Source organism: Caretta caretta, chromosome 1, assembly GCF_965140235.1.
Source record: "Caretta caretta isolate rCarCar2 chromosome 1, rCarCar1.hap1, whole genome shotgun sequence".
NCBI classification, from domain to species: domain Eukaryota; kingdom Metazoa; phylum Chordata; order Testudines; family Cheloniidae; genus Caretta; species Caretta caretta.
This window is the reverse complement of record NC_134206.1, coordinates 10,897,326-10,910,014: the sequence shown is the minus strand read 5'-3', so window position 1 is coordinate 10,910,014 and position 12,689 is coordinate 10,897,326.

The following is a 12,689-nucleotide window of genomic DNA, read 5'->3' as shown; positions in this document are numbered from 1 at the left end:
CTCCCATCCTCCATGAGTTCTCAAAGATAATCGCTAATGGCTCAGAGATATCTTCAGCCAGTTCCTTAAGCATTCTAGGATGTATTATGTTAGGCCTTGCTGATTTAATTACCTCTAACTTGTCTAAGGCCATGTCTACACTACAGAGTTAAGTTAACTTAAGTTATGTCGATCATAAACCGCCGTAGTTACATTGCTTGTGGATGTTCACACAACGCTTCTTGTGTCGGCGGCATGTGTCTACACTTGGCACTCTAGGGCCGACAGAGGGAGCAGTGCACGTGGCTAGCTATCACATTGCAAATTGCCACCTTATCCCACTAGGAGTTCTGGGAATGGATAGCACTGCATCATGGAGGCGGGATCACTGTCCCATGATGCAGTTTTATCCATCCCATAATTCCAAGGATTTCTGACTACATTTCATGCTGTCTTCCAACTGCCCCTGTAAACTTTGCGCCCACCAGCTCTGCCTGAAACTATGGATCCTGGATTGCTTATCAATCTTGTGATAAGCATTATGAACACACCACAGCTGATCCTGCAGTATTTAATGAGCTGCAAATCTGAACAGGAATTTGTGTGGCCTGCCCTGCTGCATGCCACTGAAAGAAAAAAATCAAGATTGATGTTGGCATTCATGGAGCATCTGCACATGGTTGCAGATGAGCATCTGCACATTGCTATTGGGCTCAGGAAACAAGCACCGATGGTGGGGTCGGATTGTGATGCAGGTATGGGATGATGAGCAGTGGCTGCAGAACTTTCGTATGCGCAAAGGCACCTTCCTTGAACTCTTTGTGGAGCTCTCCCCTGCCTTGCAATGCAAGGTCACCAAAATGAGAGCTGCCAAAATGGTGGAAAAGCTTGTGATGATGGCTGGGTGGAAATTGTCAACTCCAGACTATTACCAGTCAGTTACAAATCAATCTGGAGTTGGGAAGTCCACCATGGGGTGGGGATTGTGATGATACAAGTGTGCAGGGCCATTAATCATCTGCTATGAAGGACTATGACTCTGGGAAATAGTGGATGGCTTTGTGGTGATGGAATTCCCTAAATGCAGCGGGGCAATAGATGGCACGCATATCCCAATTTTGGGGTCTCACCCTCTTGCGACGGAATACATCAACAGAAAAGGCTACTTATCTGTGGTACTGCAGGCGCTGGTGGATCACTGGGTTGTTTCACCGACATCAACACAAGGTGGTCAGGGAAGGTGCAGCAAGGAGTACTTCAACAGGCTCGGCAGGTGTAGAATGACCATAGAATGTGTGTTTGGCAGATTAAAGGGTTGCTGGCGCTGCCTTTTTGGCAGGTTAGACCTCAATAAGCAAAATATTCCCATGGTCATAGGATGCTGCTGTGATCTGCATAACATTTGTGAAGCCAAGGGGAAAAGTTTCACCGGGGTGGAGCATTGAGGTGGATCACCTGGCGGCTCATTTTGAGAGGCTCAATGCGGGGCTATTTGAATCAGGGAGGCTTTGAAGCAGCGTTTTGACAGTAAGCCCCAGTAATGTCTTTCTGTAATGAATTGGGCTAGGCATTGTTTACTTGCCACATTAAATGACCCCTGTAATGATTCCTGTGGGTGGATGGGGTATAACCCCAGACTGTACACCTAGGGTACAAGATGGTGCAAGACAGGATAAAGGGTTTGGGTGGTTTCAGAAGGGGGGTCAGCACAAGCGCCTAGGGACACTATTCTGAATACTGGCACCATTTTCCACAGGCAGGGGTGATCAAAGCTGAAATCACACTACTGAGGATAACCGAAGATGCAAGGGTGCATGTCCTGCATGTCTGTGGCTTCAGACCGGGTCCATATGCTGCTTTCCTATGAGCTGCTTTGATTCCTCCAGAAATAATTTCTGATTGATGCTGCAAAGGTTCTTGCAACGGGGAAAGAAACAAAGCAGCTCTGCCAAGGAACCTTTGGCAGAGCATTGCAGAGTATCTGCAGGAAAGTTTCCTAGAGATCTCCATGGAGGATTCCTAGGTGATCCCAGTGTGCATTAACAAACTTTTCCACAGGGTCCCCACTGCATAGGGGAATGAGAAGCAGACGCAAACAGTACATAGTGTTGTTAATTTCAGTCCCTTCTCCCATGTGTTCTATGTAGCAAAATAAAGGACACCTCTACCTCACATAACTGTGCACTATCAAAGAAAAATGAGTACCAGAGCTCCCCTCTCTCACTTCAGGCATGCCAGAGCCACACTGCTGGATGAGCCTGTCGCCTGTCCCACATCTTTCTCCAGCTCAGCCTCCTTGTCCACCACTTCATTCTCGGGGTTGATGCCACTGGCAGCTGCCTCCAGTCCCCCCAAAGTATCCACGGGGCTCTTGGCAGTGGAAGTGGGGATGCCGCCGAGGATGGCGTGCAGCTCCTTGTAGAAGTGGCATGTTTTCGGCACTGCACCAGAGTGACGGTTTACCTCTCTGTCTTCTGGGACACCTGCCTCAGCTCCTTGATCTTAGTACGACACTTCTGCGTATCCCTTTCTGGCTCCTCCTCCATGCCATGAGCAATCTGCTCGTAGTCAGAGCTGCGACTGTACAGCCTATTATGTTGGATCATATTAAAGAAGTTCTGTATTAAAATCACAAATGAGTTTGATTCCCCAGAGTTTAAATTCCAGGGTATTACTAATTAAGAGGTCTCTTGGTTTTTGGTACTGTTTCTCTCCCTCTATGTGTGAAACTTGCAAGCTGCTAATTGTGTTAGTACATTCTAAGACAGAGTCTGTTCTCAAAGCAATTCACAGAGAGAGAGACTCAAAGCAATACTCTAACAACAGAAACAACACCCAGAGACTCCCCACCCTTTTGTTGTATTAACAATTGTGATTAAAATAGAGATAGAGGATGTATGTGGATGGATGCTTGGTGTGGATAATAACTGAATGATCAGGGAGGTGCCAGCCTAAGAATCCAGTGTCCATCGGCTGAAGAAGGCGTCAAGTGGAAATAACCAGAGGACCCCCCGGAGGGCAGACTGGAATCCACCCAGCAGCCTCAAGAATGGGAGAACCAAAGAACAAGATAACATCTTGGAGCCGTCAGGAATGTGCTATCTGCTGATTGATTCAGCAACAGCATGATGAAGCAATTCCCATAGACTGGCATAGGAAGAAATTCCTATAAAAACAGACTCTAAAAAGTGAGAACTTTGGGGGTCTGATTCTGCAAACCAACTTCCAGGAGCATCAGATGAGCATCTGACAAGGCCCTGCTCCCTCCTCATGTCCAGGCCACCTGGCCAGTGGCTTGGCATGAGCAACTCTAAGGCTGGTAACTATGATAACAACCTTGCAGAACGTGTGTGTGTGTGTGTGTGTATGTTTGTATGAATGAATGTGAGAATAAATTTGAGATTGAATGGAATGTTATAACTATAACTAACTGCTTACTATGATTCTTTCTGTATTCACAGTAAATGTGGTATTTTGCCTTTTTCCCTTTAATAGGATCCTGCTGGTTTTTATTTTATTGGTACAACACCTCTCCCCGGGGTGGGGGGGGCAGGTTTGTATAATTTTTGGTGGTGCCCAGAATGGGTCTAAGTCCCGCCCACCCCCATGCCTTGTAAGCCGATATATATTTTTAAAATAATGTAAAAATGGACTGGAAACAGTATGCGTTTAACAGTTTCCCTTTATTGCACAATATCGCTATCGTAAGAAATTTATTTAACTAAGAATATCAACTTTATTAATACTCTTTTGAATACAGAAACAACCAAGCACTCTTGGATCAATAACCCTCAAAAGCAAATACTTTCTAACATTAAAACAACTATAGCCCCTTCTTTTGCGATGTTCTTCGGGAGGCAGAAAACATTTTTCTTCATTGTTTGGTTCTTGAAATGAAGGCCTCCAGGAGACATGCAATGTTCAGTTCAGAGGTAGAGTTCTTATGAATGTGCAGAAATGCCAAGTGATTTAGACGTTCTTGGCCCATTGTCATGCGCAAATAATTTTTCAGTCTGCGCAGGTAACTGAATGGTCGCTCAGTGGTGCAGGCTGTAGTCGGAATTGTGTAGAATAATTTCAGGAGAATTGTAACTCCTGACAACATGTCACTCAAGCCTTTGTTTTGTTTCAGAAATTGCTTCACTTAGCTCAGTGAATTAAGCTGGCAATTTCTCAATCTGCATTTCTGAATGAAGAGAGAACCTCTCCATGTTAACGTCACCATGGAAAGCATCACTTATTGGGACAATGTCCTGTTTCGAGCCATTTGCTGCATCAGTTAAATGCTTCTCCAATTTTATTGTGAATGTAAAGCTTCCTATTGAAAACTTCTGTTCAATGGCAACTTTGCAAGCATCAATGATCCCGACATATATTTGATGAAAATACTCCTTTGGGGTCACTAAAAGCGTGAGGAAGACTTCCATGGTCGAGCCATCTCGGTGGCTTGTGTTTTCTCGGGCGTAGGACCATCTAATAAAGATTTCCTGCCTTCTCTACTGTTGTTTCCCAGAAGTGATTGTATGATGAGTCGGTGCGCATCCCGCTCAACACCTCTTGGAACAGGCCAACTTTCTTTGTAATGCTTGCCAATGACACATTTGGGCTTTGAATTTTTGCATTAACTTCTTCTATAGGACCCATGGCTTTCACAAGAACTGTTAGTGTAAAGTACATTGAAAAAGATCGAAGTTGCTTCGAGAATCCACTACATTTTGAGGCAAATTGATAGGAAGAGTAACTAAATTCATCTAGGCAGTTCATCATAGCCTCGTAGTTGTGGAACAGTGATTTAATGCTACTGATCCTTAGTGTCCATTTTGTTGGGCACAATGGTCGTAAAGAAGGCTCCCCTTCACTCTGAAACTCTCTGAATGCTGCCATACACTTTGGTGACTTCCTGAAGAGAGCTTTTGCCATAAAAAACATATCACGACATTCTTGAATATTATGCAGGGCATCCTGTGTGGCAAGGTTAAGGGAATGTGCAGCACAGTGCACAAATTCCGCTCTCTGCTCTTGATCCTTCACTCTGGCTTGGACCCCAGTAAATTTGCCAGCTGGCTCCATTACTGGCTCTGTCGTAACACTGCCCCCGGCAATCAGAAAAGGGCAAATCACACCTGAGAAGCGTATCTTCCACAATTTTGAAAGGAGAAGCAGCATCCATTGCGTTAGTTTGATAAAACCCAATAAATGCCTCACAAATCTCCCAGGCTTCACTAGAAAAGAACCTTAAAGAAAAACTTACTTGTTCTTTTCTTGGCAAATCGGTAGTCTCATCCTTTACAATGTCATAAAACTTTGAATCCTTTACCTTTTGCACAATTTGTCTTAGCACCATCATTGCCATCATTTCGATTATTTCGTTAATAACCTCATGTGACAGCCATTTGTATTTTGTGCGACTGAGCCTCTGTCTCAGTTCCTCCAAATCTGTGCTGTGTAGCAACAAGAGCTGCATCCAATTTGAATCACCTTTATTGTGTCCACATAATGCTATTCCTTGGTGAGGTAGGTAAGCAACACTGTTAAAATATTGTGCAGTACATTCCTAGCTGATTGTGATTCTTTTCTGTACCTGGCCGACATTAGCACAGAAACATTTACCTGCAATTGCAGAGCAGCAGACTGCATTACCGCTTCCTTGTGACAGGAGGATTTTTTGTGTAAAAACCACGCAATGTGGGTCTCCACTCTTGAAATCCGGACAAAATAAACGTTGGTTTAGCCTTCGTAGAAAATATTAAGATCTTCTTTTCAGAACAGTTTTTGCAGACTGAGCGAAAAGCTCTAATTCGCTAGTGTACTCCCAACCATGTAAATCTTGATAGCCAAGATTGCTGAAAACTCCTTTTTTTTTTATCTCGTAGATTTGCTGAATCTTTCTTTTCTATAACTTCAGTTTGAAAGCTGGGTGTCCAGCTCAGGCAGTCACTTGATGAATTACCCGTTTCTTCTTCTTTTCCTCTGGGTAGCATTATAAAGAATTTACCCATTATTGATTATTACTGGTCCTCCAAATCAAGAATTTGTTGCTGGGATAAAATGAAGCTACAACGCACCGGCGCCACAAGATTACAAGGGCCAATTAAAAGTGGAAAGTCAGAAGCAGCAATCACCTTGTTAGGGTTTTTTTGACACAGGTCACTCAGCCAATGTGACAGGTTTCAGAGGAACAGCCGTGTTAGTCTGTATTCGCAAAAAGAAAAGGAGTACTTGTGGCACCTTAGAGACTAACCAATTTATTTGAGCATGAGCTTTCGTGAGCTACAGCTCACGTGAGCTGTAGCTCATGAAAGCTCATGCTCAAATAAATTGGTTAGTCTCTAAGGTGCCACAAGTACTCCTTTTCTTTCAGCCAATGTGGAATTTCTTCTTCAGCTGCTCATGCTGGTAGCAAGACTGCTCACAGCATAGGAATAGAAAACTGAGTGTCTGCTATGTGAGGCAGCGAAACAATGAGAAACAGCTTATGATCATTTTTATTGCATTTGTCAAGAGCCCCCAACTGAGATCAAAGCCCCATTGTGCTAAGCATGCTACAAACACACAGAATCAGGACTAAGTATTATCTAGACCATCCCTGGCAGGTGTTTCTCTAACCTGCTCTTAAAAATCTCCAATGATGGAGATCCCACAATCTACCTGAGCAATTTATTCCAGTGCTTAACCACCCTGACAGGAAGTTTTTCCTAACAACCAAACTAAACTGCCCTTGCTGCAATTTAAGCCTCTTGCTTCTTGTCCTGTCCTCACAGGTTATGGAGAACACTTTTTCTCCCTCTTCCTTGTAACAACCTTTTATGTACTTTAAAACTGTTATCATGTCCCCTCTCAGTTTCCTCCTCTTCAGACTAAACAAACCCAATTTTTTCAATCTTCCCTCATAGGTCATGTTTCCTAGACCTTTAATCGTTTTAGTTGCTCTTCTCTGGATTTTCTCCAAATGTAGCACTCAGAACTGGACACAATACTCCAGCTGAGGCTTAATCACACTTCTTGTGTCTTGCTTACAACACTCCTGCTAATACTTCCCAGAACGATGTTTGCTTTTTTTTTTTTTTTTTTTTTGGAACAGTGTTACACTGTTGACTCATATTTAAGTTGTGAAGTACTATGACTCCCAGATCCCTTTCTGCAGTACTCCTTCCTAGGCAGTCATTTTCTATTTTGTATGTGTGCAAATGATTATTCCTTCCTAAGGGGAGTACTTTGCATTTATCCTTATTGAATTTCATCCTATTTACTTAAGACCATTTCTCTGTCTGTCCACATTATTTTGAATTTTAATCCTATGTTCCAAAACACTTGCAACCCCTCCCAGCTTGGTATCCTCTGCAAACTTATAATTGTACTCTCTATGCCATTTTCTAAATCATTGATGAAGATATTGAACAGAACTGGACCCAGAACAGATCCCTGCAGGACCCCACTTGTTATGCCCTTTCCGCTTGACTATGAACCATTGAGAACTAGACTCTAGGAATGGTTTCAGAGTGGTAGCCATGTTAGTCTGTATCCTCAAAAAGAACGAGGAGTCCTTGTGGCACTTTAGAGACTAACAAATTTATGCTCATTTAAATTTGTTAGTCTCTAAGGTGCCACAAGGACTCCTCGTTCTTTTTTCTCTAGGAATGGTTTTTCAACCAGTTATGCACCCATCTTATAGTAGCTCCATCTAGGTTGTATTTCCTTAGTTTGTTTACGAGGAGATCATGCGAGACAGCATCAAAAGACATATTAGAGTCAAGATATATCACTTCTTTCTTATCCACAAGGCTTTTTACCCTGTCAAAGAAAGCTATTATGGTAAGAGAGTCTGTGACTGAAAGAACACAAATAGGCAAGATAGAAAGAAAGGATAGGGCAACTGAAGCATGGAAATACCAAGTGACTTGCCCCAGGTCATGCAGGAAGTCTGTGGCAGAACCAGGAAATAGACCCAGATTTCCTGTACCCCAGCCTAGAACCTTACCTACAATGCCAGGTTTCCTCTCACTAAAAGTTCAAAACCTCTTTGTAAACTAAAGTTTTAGGAAGCTTTTGTACAATGCACGGTCTGTGTTTCATACCCTTTCATCTGCAAAAGCAGGTGCCTTCGGTACCAATTGTACAAATCTAAGAGAAAAATATATATTAAAAAAGTCACAACTTAAAAAAAAATCAGATGTTTCAGGCCATTTCAGAGCTAGAAGCGAGTGCTGAGTGCCTCTTTTCAAAGGCATAAAACTTGCATTGCTCACCTTGTAGGGTCATGAGATATTAGGCTTCAAAGCTATCCCTGGTGCAGGACTGAACATTGCCTAACCTAGCCCTCAAATCAGCATAATTTTGGGAAGGGTTATTCTCTAATGGGTGGCAGGAGGAGGAAAGAAGAAGGAAACATTTTACCTGAAAAGTTGAGGTTCTGTTTGTTTTAAAAGCTGCTGTTGGAAACTATGGGAGGTTTGGAATGTTAATACATCTTTGGGGCACTGGATTCGAGGGCAGAGTGCAGGTGAGGTAGGGAAAAGTACATGATAAATGCAACTGACCACATGGCTGTTCAGATTATCACGTGGAATCGCCATGACAGACTTTCACTGCGTGTCGATGGGGCTTTAATAAGATGTTCAGGGAGGACTTCCAAACTTTAATATTCAATGTAAAATGAATATTTTACTCTGAAAAATGTCCAATGTGAAATTCTGACTTTGTTACTGCATAAGCCTTGAGTAACTCTATCAAAATCTGGCCCGATACAAACTGTGATCTGTGTATGACAGAGTGGGGTAGTAAATGTCATGTATAGTGAACAAAACATGGAAACTTCAAGTCTGACTCCATGCTCACTTTTGCCTTTGGCTGCAATGGAAATGGGATCAGTCTCTTCATATTATGTAAAATAACAAAAAGGAGTGTGTATCAAACTGATGATTGATGCCTGCGGTCAGTACAGGATAGAATGATGGGTTTGGGAGTTCAGCTATTACAGGCAGAGTGTATGTTTATAACCTGAAAGAGTAGGGGGGAGTCATTAGTGATCAGAACATACCACGGGAGTGTAAATAAAATGTAACACTGGGGCTAGTGAGTCACTTTGGGGAGTTATCAGTCCTATAAAGTCTCTGTTCTCTCTGTGCACTAGCTTCTGCAGTCTGATGCTTATTATGATCCCTTCCGTTCATCAGTGACCCGCTCGTGCTCTCTCTCTCTCTCTTTTCGCAGGGCCTCCAGCCACGGCTCAATCATTCAGGAAAACTCAGGCACCAGATTGATTGAGCAAATCTTTAATTTATTTACCCAGAGCAGATGGGGGGAACAGGACTGCAATGTTGAATCCTGAATGGCTGGGCGCTGAAAGCTGCAAACAGGCTGTCAGCAGTGTTCTCTGGATACTTACAAAGCAATCTGCCAGGGGATGATTAACACGCTGCCATAAAGAACACAAGTCCCAGAATGCCCCGTTCCCTCACTAAATAGTTATTTGCCACAAATGTTTTCCTCGACCCAAATCATCAAGCCAGAGTGGTGGAAGGCATTATTTCACTCCATGCGTGAAATGAGTCAGGGAACTGGCCGCTGCTGCCCCCACGTGTCGGAACTGCAACGATCTCTCCTGGGGCAGCAATTAACGGGCCTAAGATAAGCAGAGTCAGGCTAGGTTAGTACTTGGATGAGAGACCTCCAGAAAAAGCCCAGCGTCAGCTGGAAGGTGGAGCTGGTCATAAGGAAGAGGCTGCGCACGCTCTGTTTTTTTTAATCACCCCCAGAAACAGCCGTCTAGCCAGGACTGGATAAGACAGGAAGATTCTGGTGTAGATTCAGCCAGACACCATAGACCCAGTACTAGCATACACATGCACATACATAGGATATCTGCTGCCCCCTACTGGTATGGCCAAATACCATCTGTGTACTCTTAACCCTGGCACTGATCTGTGTCACTACTGGTCTCAGTATGGTGCTAGGATGTGCTATGCTGCTGGAGATGTCTTTTGGTTGAGACCCCATACCAAGCTTCTGACCACTTGTAATGATAAAGATCCCCTAGCACACTCACAGCAGTGTGCCAATGTGGTATCCTGGCTCAGTTCCATTTTCTCTCATTACATTTTGCTCCCTAAGTTTCTTCTGTTGTTTCAGTAGGATACAGTATTTTTCACTTCCCTTTGAGGCTCATTGAATGGCTGCTGCCCACAGCTAAGTAACGGATGTATGATGCACCATGGATGGCTGTATTTGAGTGCTGCTGTAGATTTAGGGTTATGGGATTTGAAGCTATGATATAAGTTTGAGATTTTTATTAATGCTTGAAAATATATGGTTTGGGGTTATTGCATGAGGAGATGCACCATTTAATGAAACACTGCACCAAGTAACCATCCAATGACTAGAAGCTGAAGTTAGACAAATTCAGACCAGAAATAAGGTGTACATTTTTTAACAGTGAGAGCAATTAACCATTAGAACAATTTATCAAAGGTCGTGGTGGATTCTTCATCACTAACACTTTTAAAATCAAGACTGGACATTTTTCTAAAAGATCTGCTCTAGGACTTATCATGGGGAGGTTATACAGGAGGGCTTCTCAGTGTATGTGCAACATGCCTCAGGTGGCACATGACCAGGATTCATCACTGAATTTGGTCCGCTGGTTGGATCACTAGCTTGGCCGGGCCGGGCCCTGACTGGGAATGCAACGTGAACACTGATCCAAGCTCCCAGACTAGATGATCACACTAGTCCCTTCTGGCCTTGGGATTTATGAATCTGCTGTTAGAAATAGAGGCTCAGCCCAGCCCCAAACTATTCTGACACAATGGCTCTCTCATCGCCTAGCAAAGAAGTCAAGTAACTCTCTATCCATGCAACTATGGGAAAAGGCACTGCTGCTTTCCCACATCTGGAAGGAGATTCCTGCAGAGGGGCCATTGGCTAGAGGAGATAGAGAAGCCCTAAAGCGTCTAGTGAAAAGAGTACCCACTTGCATTAGCTTGGTCCCTCCCATGCCAACTTACATATCATCATAGGCAGGGTTGCTGCTAAGAACATGACGAAAATACTGGGTCAGACCAAAGGTCAAGCTAGCCCAGTATCCTGTCTTCCAACAAAAACAACAAGGAGTCTGATGGCACCTTAAAGACTAACAGATTTATTTGGGCATAAGCTTTTGTGGGCTAGAACCCACTTCATCAGATGCATGGAGTGAAAATTACAGATGCAGGCATTATTATACTGACACATGAAGAGAAGGGCGTTACCTCACAAGTGGAGAACCAGTGTTGACAGGGCCAATTTGATCAGGGTGGATGTAGTCTACTCCCAATAATAGATGAGGAGGTGTCCATTCCAGGAGAGGCTAAGCTGCTTTTGTCATGAGCCAGCCACTCCCAGTCCCTATTCAGGTCCAAATTAATGGTGTTAATTTGCAAATGAATTTTAGTTCTGCTGTTACTCTTTGAAGTCTGTTTAACGTTTTTTTGTTCAAGTATGGCTACTTTTAAATCTGTTATAGAATGTTCAGGAAGATTGAAGTGTTCTCCCACTGACTTGTGTGTGTTACCATTCCTGATGTCCGATTTGTGTCATTTATTTTTTACATAGGGACTGTCCGGTTTGGCCAATGTACATGGCAGAGGGGCATTGCTGGGACATGATGGCATATATAACATTAGTAGACATGCAGGTGAATTAGCCTCCGATGGTGTGGCTGATGTGGTTGGGTCCTCTCATGGTGTTGCTAGAGTAGATATGGGGACAGAGTAGGCAATGAGGTTTGCTGTAGGGATTGGTTCCTGGGTTAGTGTTTCTGTGGTGTGGTGTGTAGTTGCTGGTGAGTATTTGTTTCAGGTTGGGGGGCTGTCTGTAAGCAAGGACTGGCTGCCTCCCAAGGACTGTGAGAGTGAGGGATCATTTTCCAGGACAGGTTGTAGATCGTTGATAATGTGCTGGAGAAGTTTTAGCTGGGGGCTGTACATGATGGCCGATGCTGTTCTGTTATTTTCCTTGTTGGGCCTGTCCTGTAGTAGGTGATTTCTGAGTACCTGTCTTGCTCTGTCAATCTGTTTCCTCACTTCCCCAGGTGGGTATTGTAGTTTTAAGAATGCTTGATAAAGATTTTGTAGGTGTTTGTCTCTGTCTGAGGGATTGGAGCAAATTCGGTTGTATCTTAGAGCTTGGCTGTAGTCAATGGATCGTGCGATGTGTCCTGGTTGGAAGCTGGAGGCATGTAGGTAAGTATAGCGGTCAGTAAGTTTCCGGTATAGGGTGGTGGTTGTGACCATTGCTTATTTGCACTGTAGTGTCCAGGAAGTGGATCTCTTGTGTGGACTGGTCCAGGCTGCGGTTGATGGGGGGTGGAAGTTGTTTTGAAATCCAGGTGGAATTCCTCAAGGGCCTCCTTCCCGCGGGTCAGTATGATGGCGATGTCATCAATGTAGCGCAAGAGGAGGGGCACTAGGGGACAAGAGCTGAGGAAGTGTTGTTCTAAGTCAGTGTAGTGACGTGATGACTCACAGGCGTGGCGCCTCCTGCTGGTCATCCTGGGAATTAGCTCTCCAGCCTCCGGAGCGTCCTCTGCAGGCCGGTGTCTTGCCTGCCGCTGGCCCCCGTGTCCCTCCCGGACCCTGGTGCCCCTCTATGTCAGGGTTCTGCCCCCAGCAGTAACCCACAATCTGGGAGGAACCCGCAGCCCCCTATCCCCACCTTGCCTCAGTGGCTATTGC